At 41.3% G+C, this 12452-nt stretch overlaps 1 protein-coding gene across 13 annotated transcripts in view; it reads right to left on the bottom strand.

The window, feature by feature from the left end:
* nrxn2a (neurexin 2a) overlaps window positions 1-12452 on the bottom strand; it is a 207242-nt gene that overhangs the window by 31550 nt on the left and 163240 nt on the right. The gene's annotated exons all lie outside the window — the stretch shown is intronic.

Here is a 12452-nt window from a genome sequence, read left to right as displayed (position 1 = left end):
AAAACAGCGCACCGACCGACCCGCGCTGCCAACAGACTGAACTATGTGGCCGTGTTAAGGAGTTGGCCATGCTGAAAGGACAGCATTTTAAAAGCCACACGGCATGCGTCATGAAGTGGGCTGCAGAGGTCCTAGAACCATGGACTGCTGCCAGTTTGCCCAAACTATAGTTCGACACCAAGTTGAGCAGTTCTAGGGGCCTGCCCACTGAATATCACATTCGATTTTCTGTTCTCAAGTGCGGGTGGTATCGTGCCACGGGGCAAACCCATATGTCTCCACTGTCTAGAGTCGGAAATACTGGCGGGTGTAAAAGCTCTGTAGAGTGCACACACCCAACGCCTGTGGCTGTAATTGTTAATACACTCACCGAGGAACTAATGCGGTAGAAATGGATCTCTCCCCATGCCCTGCTTCACTGACAATTCACTCATATCACGCTGCTCGCATCACATTTACAGTATATCACTTTTTTCCTTTAAGTTCTCACAGCTACTATTTTATCTACATACATGAGCATATTTAAAGGAACATGTAAGATTGTGGCCAAAACTGGTACTGCAATCACTTTCAAATTACTGTAGAGAGGTGTATCCCATCCCCCTCGCCCCTGACTCGAGGTTGCCAACCCGGATGCCGAAACACTACTGACCTGTGATTAGTAGATAGGTGGCGGGTGGCGCATCAGGCCAAAACACAACATGACATGAAAAAACTGAGCTAAAAATGAAACTGAACTAAAAATGAAGGAGGTAAAAAAGGTGTTGATGGAGCTACATGTCTACGGTAAATCTCTGCAGATACCTCTGGGCTGAATCCATTTCAGTGACTCAGGGGCCGTTTATACGAGAACGATTGCGAAGGAAGACGACAAAATATTTTATCATAAGTGCCTTTCGTTTACACGGCGACCCTGCCCGCAAAAATCTGAAGACTCCTTCCAGAGTGTAGTTTTGAAGACGACCCGGGTTGCGTCTCCGTCTAAACGGCTAAACCAAAGATCCTTGATTACCTCTCTGGCTAAACTGTCAAATTAGAATGTCTAGAATGCATATCCAATCGAATATCACATACTCTTGCGTCTTCATATAAACAAAGATTTCCCCCTGAGAATGCTCGTCTAAACGCGAAGACGCACCACTTCTGCGTCTTCTCTTTTCATCGTCACCGTATAAACGTAGCCTCAGTCACAGGCTCTTAGAACAACCTGCAACAGTCTGTCACAGGCTTCTGCTCTGCCTCAATTATCATTACAATTTTTAGATGGAAAACAAAAAAAAAGAAGAAGAAATTATGATAATATACTGAAAATCGGGAGAAATGACACACAACAATGCCCCTGGGCTTGAACGCAAAAAGGGATCTAGCAGACACAACTGCATGCAAAAATAATTAAACGGAAACCTCAATAAGACCTGACTTAAACAGAATGCCAGCATAAATCTCAGACTGCTGGGTCCAATATGCTTTTCTTTAATTGGGAATAATGTTGGACTTAAAGCCAACCCACAGGTCCTCTCGCTTCACTCCACTAAATTCAATTATCGCATAACTATGACAGTTTTAAAAAAAAAAAGAAAAAAAAAAATCATATCCATACAATTGGCCAAGACAGCAAGAAACAAAAACACTGGCTTGCTGTTAAATCAATTGTCAAGAGTTATTTAATCGATGTACTGACTTTACAAGTTTAATTTAAAATCCAATAGGCATGTAGAAAGCATGTATATGGTACATTCTATGTGTTTCCTCAGCCCAAGAAAGTATTTTAATACAATTTTAATTGAAATTCTCAAAAGCTAAGTTTTACCAAGACAGCTGATGAATCAAATATAATGATTCACCACTAAGGTGGACTCTATACTCTAGTGTAACACAGTCATTTCTTGGGCATGTTTAAGCAGGCGCTAGTTGGTTTGCAACTACACAAAGCCACCCTTTAATATTCTACTTTTGTGGTGTGCTATATCTCTCTGATACATTTCTGGTGGCATATATGATGGCTGTTTGTAAATAAAGAATACTGAAGAAAGCTCTGATCTGGTGTAATTTAGGAAAGCTTTTTCAATAAATCATGTGAATACATCACAGAATCACACTAGTGGCATAGACATATCACACAACTGTCAGTATCTGAGAAGAGTTAAGACAATAAACTAGTTCATATCCAAGAAAAGATTTGACAGTTCATGCATTCTTTTCTGAGCTTCAGATACAAATATCTCTGTTATGACACTTACACTAATTTGGTTAAGCTCTCGCACATTGCAGCATGCTGTAGTTCATTAAAACACATTAGTCTCTATGTAAAATTAAACAGTGAATTACAATGCAATGGAACACAATGCCTGAATACGAAAAACATGTTCTTATCTGAACATGTCTATATTCGAGGCTTACATGGTGCACAGGTAGAAGCCCATACTCCCACACACACTCCCACTCCTACACACACAGGTAGTCAAATCAATATAAGTGTGAATGTAAGGCTTAAAAAAGGTGGAAAGACGCCGCTGCATTACAACATAAGGACAGCACCAGTCAACACCACTGATTTAGCATTCGCTGCAGTGACTCTACGTTTTTTTCCCCCCAGGACATGAAATATGATATCCTCCCTCTCTCATGGAACCTCAGCATGGGTGCCATAGAGAATTACGCTCATGTAAAACATCACAGCAGATAAACCGCACCGGATTTCCACTCATTTCCACTGAGGAGAGAGAACAGTAGCGACACCCTGAGATGAGCCTAAGCCTGCTTACAGCAACGCGTTTGCTTTCCGGCTTAACCATTCATGTGTGAGGAATGCGCATGCCTCTATTGACCGTGTTTGGCTATTTACCTGTTTCCTTTTGGGTGTATGAATCCACAGATCTACACAGCAATCCTGTTATCTACACTCTCTCCTGTTATGTCAGGGACATGACTTGACTACATGTTCCCATGGTGACACAGCGTTCGCACATCAGTTTCAGTTTCATATAGTGACACTGGCACTACAGTGCCAAGGGCCCAAAACATGTAATATTTAAACTTTTAAAGACTCCCCTAGATGCCGTAAAACAAAACAAGGTAGCACTTTGTCAGAACTCAATAATAAAGCTTTTACCTAACTGTATGTCTTTTCTATTATACAAACTAACCAAAAATGTATTCATGTGGTGTATTTGATGACATGTCACTTTACTTGCGTAATGTTTTAGTTATTGCTCTGAGTTTAGTACTTTATTTATTTATTTATTTATTTAGTTTATCTATTTTCTTTACCAGCTACCAAGACATATTGTGGATTCACATCATGAGGTGAATATGTCCAGACCAAAGGACATGGGTGACGCTCCACTGAACTTGCTAGTTGGTAGGTCACTAAGACTGCTCCCTATAATAGCAGTAGAGAAATTAACATGATTGAAAGTTGTCGGTTCTTTTACTTGAAGTTGAACTGGTCACACGCATTTTGGATGCCTCAAGTTAAAAACATTAAGTTTTGATCAGAATAATCCTGTTTCACACCGTAATTATTTGCCATAACTGACTTAGGCAAATACTAGTAAGGCAGGATAATTTGGGTACAATATGCAGGCTGCATATGCACAGGGAGCAATAAGCCTTGGATTTGTTGTCATGGTGCCGAGTAACAACTCTCATCTATTACTTGTTTGGCCTCCAGTTCCAGGCTGCCCCAGTTTTGTTGGCAGGGCTTTGATAAACATATCAGCCGCTCCCCACTTCCATCTCAGAACATGCCCCCGAGCGCCACGCCCGCCCCTCTCTCTCTAGAATACAACACTGTCATTTACTCTATTCATGAATTCCTATTGGTCTTGTCCACAACAGACTTAAAGGAGAGAGTAGTTGAATTATTTACAATACAACACAATGGAGCAGAATACAATCAAAATACAATACACTTATTATTATTTCTATTGTATCATATATAATAATACAATTGCCACCTGCCATCAGACGCTAGTTAGCCAGCCATCCATTAAGCTTTATGGCGATTGGGTGCAAATGTTACAGGCCAGCTAGCAAGAGCAGTGTTTTTCTGACCTCACCCCTGAACCCAATAAACACTAAATTAGCAGTCACTTTTCTCTTCCCTGGTGCCCGCCCTGACCCACAGGTCTGTGCTGTGTGAAACAACACTGGCCTGCGCCCTGAACCTTCGGCAAGTGGATACAGGGATGGTAATGATGGCAAGCTTAGAGAACTATGTGCGCGTGAACAATCGCTGTCATCCTTGAAAACAAGCATTAATGGAAAAGCTAGCAACGACGCTTTTAGCTGCCATGGTATTGTGTCCAATTTCCATACCAAAGCGTGCGAGTGCAGAGGAAGGACATAACCACATACAGTACACAAATGAAAGGGCTTCTGGCATTGAATTTTCCATTTTGCCTGAAATTAAATGGGTGGTGAATTAAAGTACTTTTTGTTTAGAGGAAGCCGTACGTATTCACATGTAAAGACATGTTTGGTAGAGATTGAAAAATCTAGGATCAACAGCCTCTCCAGAAGCCTTTTACAGGCGAGTCATTTTACGAGTGGATGGACCACTAAACAGTTTGTAAACAAATATAGTAAAAGCAGATTTTATGTTTGCCTAAAAGTCCTGATTATACCTGAAAAGGTATTTATTCTTTTGATAAAATGTCTCATTCACAAAACACTCAACTGTCCAATGAGTATTTTTTAAAAGATGAATTTATCATATGCATATTTATAGTAAGTATGTTTCTTCGTGACAAAACTCATTCAAACTGCACTGACAACCAACTTTGGAAAGCATTACATTTTCATGAATAACAATTTGTTCTGAAAAGTGAACCCTATCAGCTGAAGAACAGGGGCATCTTTTCTGAAGTGATCACCTCATCTGACTCAAGGTATCTGTTGATAACTGAAGTGTTATGGGGTTTCCCTCTCAGTCGCTCACTGCCTACATTTATGCTTATATGGGGCCCAATATTCCATTAATACTCTGACTGCTAGCCTGACCAGGCTCGTGTGACCACCTCAACTACAACAAACGACCCCAATCTCATAGAAAATTCAAAAATTCAGATTGAGAGGAACTGGTTAAACATTTGATGTTATGTTTGATAAGAAAATCTTAAGGACTAACAGTCATGTAAACACATATTCTAAACAGTCATTCTGAGTACTTTGTCAGTAGGGGCTTCGCATATTATGTTCAAAGACAAATCCTTCTACTGCCTTTGATAGAGAAACTGGGGGTAAAAAGTAAACAGAACTGTTCTACTGTATGGACCTTTTGATTGATATCTTGACAGAACTAAAAATAGTTTAATGTCTCAATGGTAGGAAATCAATTAACATTTGAAACACATTATTACATTTTAGAATATTGGAAGCACTGTTTTGAAGTTACACAGTGGGGTTGCAATGGAATCACTATATGAGAGTGCCACACTGGAGTGGTGTATGTTTGTATGTCAGGTCAGGTGGTATAGAAACCATTCTGTTCACAACTTTGTAAACACACACTTGGTTGGTCTGTTTAACTCTATATGCAACAGCCATGTAATCAGCCACTGGAAAGGAAAAACTCACATATAAATATTGGAGTGAGTCCAGTCAAGCGCCACTTTGGTGCATGAAGTAAATATACACCAGAATGAGACCTCATAGTGCCAATCAAAGTACCTTAATGCACAAACCTCCAATATACCACCATTCAGAGAAACCCACTTCATTTATGCATTAAATAAACATGCTATAATGGAATAGAGGCTGACTATGCAGTAGTCCATCCTCTTTCTCTTCCTCTCTACTGGACTTAATGTTGCCCAGGCAACTAGCTGACTAGACACCCGATTATGTGGTTCTAAAATCTTCTCTGACAACAAATATAAATGCTAATTGTAATCAATATCAATTTCATATGATCAATTCCTCATTTTAGCAGATACTGGGAGGAAGCTCCTTGCTAGGTAGGGCTTGTTGTGCATAATATTCCGCTGTGCTGCTGCAGCAGCCCAAGAGTTATTTGCTTGGTTCAATTCTGAGTTATAGGTACTTAACATACAGTATATATTAAAGGAATTATCCGGAGTAAAATGCACTTTGAATCAATTTTACGGATGATTGGGAGTACATACGTTGAGTTGACATCAAAATCATGTCATTCGGATGTGTTTTGAAAAAGTTCGATTTTACCGTTTTTAGTCAAAACTCGTTAGCGTGGAAGTGAGAAGGGCATATTATTTCGCCTACAAAACGCTATTTTTATACCTCTTCTACAGTTCCAAACAACATTAGACTTACGTGGTAGTGAGTAGAGGGTCCCTAAAGCCAAACCAAAGTATCCCGAGGTCTTTATGTGGTCGGATAGAGAGTCCAGAATGAATTTCATCAAGCCAGTACCTTTCCGGAAATGTTGCCATCTTTGCTGCCATCTTTAGGGAAAAGTCCGTAGGAGTCGATTGCCAAGTGTGGAGGAACCATAGGGAGTAACACGCTCTGAAAATTCACAATTTCGTCGCCGTTTTTTTTTTTTTAAAACATAGTCCAGTATTTCTTTTGAAATTGAAATGAAGTTACTCCACACTTGGCAATCGACTCCTACGGACTTTTCCCTAAAGATGGCAGCAAAGATGGCAACATTTCCGGAAAGGTACTGGCTTGATGAAATTCATTCTGGACTCTCTATCCGACCACATAAAGACCTCGGGATACTTTGGTTTGGCTTTTGGGACCCTCTACTCACTACCACGTAAGTCTAATGTTGTTTGGAATTGTAGAAGAGGTATAAAAATAGCGTTTTGTAGCGCGAAATAATATGCCCTTCTCACTTCCACGCTAACGAGTTTTGACTAAAAACGGTAAAATCAAACTTTCTCAAAACACATCCGAATGACATGATTTTGATATCAACTCAACGTATGTACTCCCAATCATCCGTAAATTGATCTAAAGTGCATTTTACTCCGGATAATTCCTTTAATACAAGGTTGTGTGCGTGTGTGTATGTGTATATGTGTGTGTGCGTGCGTGCGTGTGTGTGTGTGTGTGTGTGTGTGTGTGTGTGTGTGTGTGCGTGTGTGTATGTGTATATGTGTGTGTGCGTGCGTGCGTGCGTGTGTGTGTGTGTGTGTGTGTGTGTGTGTGTGTGTGTGTGTATGTGTATATGTGTGTGTGTGTGTGTGTGTGTGTGTGTGTGTGTGTGTGTGTGTGCATTTTCTGAGCATGTGTCCCCTTTTTGTGTCCCTGGACACAATATGCATTTCGCATCCACATTTGAACAAAGGCATCTTGTCGGAGCTGTTAGAGGTGTTTGTTTCAGCTGAAGCTGCAGTTTTTGGCCTCACCGCAATGCTTAAATGGGTCAACCAACCAAACAATGGAGTAACAAAAAGGGGATCTGTAGCAAACAACCCCCCGCCCCCCCCCCCCCCCCCCCCCCCCGTCCCCTTCTTGTGAATCTGAATATCTGCATCTGAGACATAATGGAGCTAATAAGGCATTTCATGGGAACCTTACGCCATTTCCACGCGCCCTTCTCCTTCAACTGCTGCCATAAATAACTGCATCTGTGGCGACCTGGACGGGCCGAGGACAGTGACAGTGACCCGACTCTGCCATAGCACCGGGGGAGTGTTATATATAACCCCCTGTATTTACATGCCAGCATCATCCCTTTCCCTCTTGTTATCCTGTCATATCCTATTGCAGCATAATAGAGGCTATTGCCTCTATATTATCTATCACACACACACACACACACACACACACACACACACACACACACACACACGCACATGTGTATATACATACATATACAGTTAGGCTCATACGTTTTTGAACCCATGCTAAAGTTGACTAAAAAGAGGAATATAAAATCATCTTTTGGATATTGATCCTAATTTCTTTGCTCATTGATCTCAATGCAAATCAAACCAGCTAATATATATATATATAGCTATTCTCCTTAATATAGTCTTACCATGTCATTGTTTTTTTTATTTTATTGATTGAATGGACACTATTGTTTATTATTGCTTTTTCCCTCATTTTCATTGCTTATTTTATTAGGCTTTTTTATTGAATTGACATTGTTGTTTATTATTGCTATTCTCCTTATTATAGTTTGACCAACATTCAAATCTGTTCCATGTTATATTTTAAATATTATGTTGTTTTTTGTATTTGTGTGTCGCTTTGGACAAAGGCGTCTGCAAAGTCCCATAACCATAATAGGCTAACTGAAATAACACTATGCCAATCTCTAGGTATGGTGAAGGGTATGTGATGATGTGGGGCTATTTTAATTCCAAAGGTCAAGGGAACTTCATCAAGATGCATAGTACCCTGGATCCATTAAATAACTGGCCTTTAAAAATAAAAACCTGCCTGCCTCTATGGGAATTTAACATAGGGGTGCCAATACTTATGATTCCTGTATTTTAAGTAAGAACATTTATTTATTTATGATACATTATTCATTCACAAAGAAAATTGGTGTCCTTATAAAGGTTGGATGCATGGGTTCAAAAACATATGAGCCTAACTGTATATATACGTGACATGTTTGGGAAAATGATCGTATACCTCTTTGTTTGCCTGATAAGTCAGGTACATTTTAAACAATCTGAATAGCTTGGCTGTGCTTTTTGAATGTGATGGTTGTATTGTGTTGCCTGTCTGTCTGTCTGTCTGTCTGTATGTCTCTCTACCTTCCTCCCTCTCTTCCCAGTTCTATCAGCAGACACAAAGATGTAGATAACATTACCTTTTCTGCAGCGCACACTGCAGCATTCTTTTCTTTTTTGAGAAAAAAAAAGCGATAATAATGGAAATATTATCGGGATATGTATGGGCCAAGTGACAGTAAGACTATGCCTGTTTGCCGAGAGTTGCCTGGTGCGTAGAAATGATCTGCGCCCTGTGTTCTCATAAATTATTCACGGATGAATTAAGTAAGATGGCCCCTCATTACAGCGAAAGGTGAATTAATAGGCAGGCGGCCCCTGTGTCAAAAAGAGGCAGTGCCCTTCGTGGCACCCACTAATGCCTTCAGATGGGGCGAGGAAGGTCCGGGCGCTCTGACCTCACCTCGGGCCTTTCACAGGCTTTAAAATTAGCCACAAAATTAACATGTTAGATTTTGCACTGCTATTTTTCATTTAGCATGTTGTGTTTGGGCCGGGGCTGATTGTTTCTGCAGGGCACAATTACATCTGCGGGGGAAGACACGTGCCCTGGGGGGGGGGGGGGGGGGGGGGGGGGCGGGGGACTCTGGCACGCGGTTCACGGAGGATAGCGGACAGAGGGGCTTTTTTTTACACAAAATTACTGCAGTGGTCCGTTCAGCTTCTGAAGACGTCTTGCATGCAGAAAAGGACACAAGCATAATCATGAAACGAAGGGGGTGGGGGGCTTTAGAACACATCAAGTGACTGTGGATGGTGATGTAAATTGAAAGGCAGGAGTTCACTAACGTGTTAGTCCTTCTCTCTCTCTCACTCCCCCATTCTCTCTCTCTCTCTCTCTATCTGTAGCCACCACAGAGTCGCTCATCTCCACGTTCAGTCATCCCTTCCCCACTCCAAAGATTCCCTCCCTCCTTTCTAACACAGAGACCAATTTACAGCAGAAGCATCGCAGCTCTTGTTGCGGAAATGATCTTGCTCTTTTCCCATGACTGAAGTGTATTTTGGGGGTGACCAAAAAAAAAAACCCGAAAATGGTGGGTTTCACATGGTCAGTTTGCCTAGCCAGTTCCTGAGCTCTGCGCGTAATAGGATTCTATTTCTTTTTTTCCTGACTTTGGCATTTTTTCCCTCATTTCTTTCTCTGAGCTGCCACTGGGCTGAAAACACTAGAAATCGCACACATCCATCACTTCCTGATGTGTAGCTGCATTACAGTATATACATGTGTCACCAGGACTCATTTATATCTAAGCATGCACCTGTCTCCTCTCCTTATCCATCCTCTCTCTCTCTCTCTCTCTCTCTCTGTCTCTCTCTGTCTGTTGGGTGCTGTTCCAAAGGCTGTCCTCTGTGGTATCCTCTGATACATTTTCTCCATTTCTAATTACAGTTGTGTGATCTGGGCGAACACAGCCTCTCTGATTATTATAAGAAGCTGAGAACCAAGGACACCTCAAACGACAATCCAACCATGAAGTCCTCAACCTGAGGCAGCATGAAAAGCACACAGGGAGGACAGGAAGAGAATAATCCCCCGCAGTTTGTTAAATTTTTCTTCTCACGACAGAGAAAGTGCCACTGTCTAATTATATAAGCTACAGGCTATGACGAACAATAGCCAGGGCAATCTTACCAGGATGCACGTTCCCCTTGTTTCACACCTTAACACGTCTTAAACAAAGACGTATGGGCATGCTCAAAGGGTGACTTCAAAGGCATTTTATGGAGGCTTTGTTCAGAAATACCACCATTGTGCCCCATGATTCTGGGTAGTCTGAAGGACTTTGTGTGTTTAAACCAGAAGTGACATGGCGACAGCACACAGCAGAAGACATTCACCTACTAGCTTACCGTCTCGTGTAGCATTTGTCAATACTTCAGGAGGGGCACTAAGAGACCATTAATGGAAAACACAAGGATCAACCATTGACAGACCAGGAGGAGAATCTTTCAGAGGAAATCAATAGCAAATAGAGGAGGAGAAGCTGGGCTAAATCCCATGGATGTAATCATGGTTCAGAAAAGGAATGGAAAATCCATTAAAGAACCATGTAATCTCTCCAGAGAGATGCATGCTAAGAGCTACCTCTTCCAGGCTCTTCCAGTAGATTTTGCATTAGCTGCAGCTTCTACGCTGATCAAGAAAGAACTCCCTTTGTTGAGTAGCTAAATGGATGAGCCCTGGCCCTGGACTTCATTCAATGAATTGTTCATAAGTGACTGGGAGCGATGATGTTTTGTGAGTTAAGAGAAGGCTCCACCTAGTATACGCGTTAGCTCAAGCCAGCTGTCCAGAGATTTTTTCAGGATGGGATGTTAACACATCGCACATATTATATATGCAGGGGTAAAGAGTGAGACGCTTATATAACAGTTTCAGGAAACCTATCATTTTCAAAGGACATTTGAGTTAGCATCTGGTCATCATTAAAGCTAATTGGGGGGTAAATCAAAGTAGACGCATTATAATGCATTCCATCTGATCAAAAACGACATTTATCAGAACACTCAAAATCCAACTTGTAAAAAGTCCACATAAAAAAAGAAACAGAAAAGGGTAGAAACAGCCAAGAGCACTCTTTCTGCCACCGAGATTCACTGATATGTGCTGCGCATCTCTTCTATTGAAAAATAATTGTATGTCAGGGGACCAAAGGATACTTGAGAGGTCACGGTCTTTCTGTCTTTGAGAAATGTGTAAATATGAGCTGAAGCCAGCGCTTTACCTGCCAGAGACCAGAGTAGGTGTGATGCAGAATTTAACTGTATGTCATTGGCACCAAGACATAAAGAGGAATCCAGCTACCCCAAAATAAATCAGCAACAGCACACCAGCTGTCCAGAGATTTTTTCAGGATGGGATGTTAACACATCGCACATATTATATATGCAGGGGTAAAGAGTGAGACGCTTATATAACTAGACCTAGGAAAGTGTTGGACGACTGTGATGGCAGCCTTGTTAATTAGTTTCACTTTGCTCCAGATAATGAGTTTCTGATTTACACTACACCCGCCTCATCACCGTGAGTCCACGGGACCAAACTCTGTTGCTATTTCTAATTACACACTTTCATTTAGTGGGGATTATAACACACACTGGTGGGGAGAAGGATCTTGCACACGCTTTTGCTGTTCCTGCAGTTTCAGCGTAAACACAGGCACCAATCTGAGGTCACAGTCGACAGATGCATAGTCACAGTTTACAGATGATTTGGTTGTTTTTTTGTCTGTCTGTCAATCAGCAGGATTATGTAAAAAACTGCTAGGCCGATTTTCAAGAATTTTAGTGGAGGGAGTGGAGGGCTGTAGCACAGGCCAAGGAAGAAGCCATTAACTTCTGAATCGGATTTGAATCACAGGGCAGATCTGTGAATTACATTTTGCTTTCATTAACATCGCCAGATAGGGCATTTGGCCTTGGCAGAGGTCTGTGCTCTCTGAGTGGTCATTTAGTTAAGCAATTCAGTGGGCAGGCCAAAACAATTCAGTTTAAAAAAAATACAAGAACCCTCTGATGAGGTGCTCTTTGTCTAGCCTGTCACTGGGTTTCCGGTTTAATGGCAGACAACCCCTGAGGGACTGTGAAGGTATTTAATACACATCTTTTGTAGAGACAATCTGCAGACAATCCATCTGCAGTAGTTAGCTTCCAAAATGCAACACAGCGTAAAAAGTTTTAGCGGTAGCCACTTTCTGATACAAGAAATGAACTACTTTTGCTATGCTTTTCAAAATATATTGTCATTCATCAGTGGTGTTGGTGTTGTTT

This window comes from Alosa sapidissima, chromosome 5 (assembly GCF_018492685.1).
Source record: "Alosa sapidissima isolate fAloSap1 chromosome 5, fAloSap1.pri, whole genome shotgun sequence".
Lineage (NCBI taxonomy): Eukaryota > Metazoa > Chordata > Actinopteri > Clupeiformes > Clupeidae > Alosa > Alosa sapidissima.
This window is presented reverse-complemented; position numbering and strand designations above follow the sequence as displayed.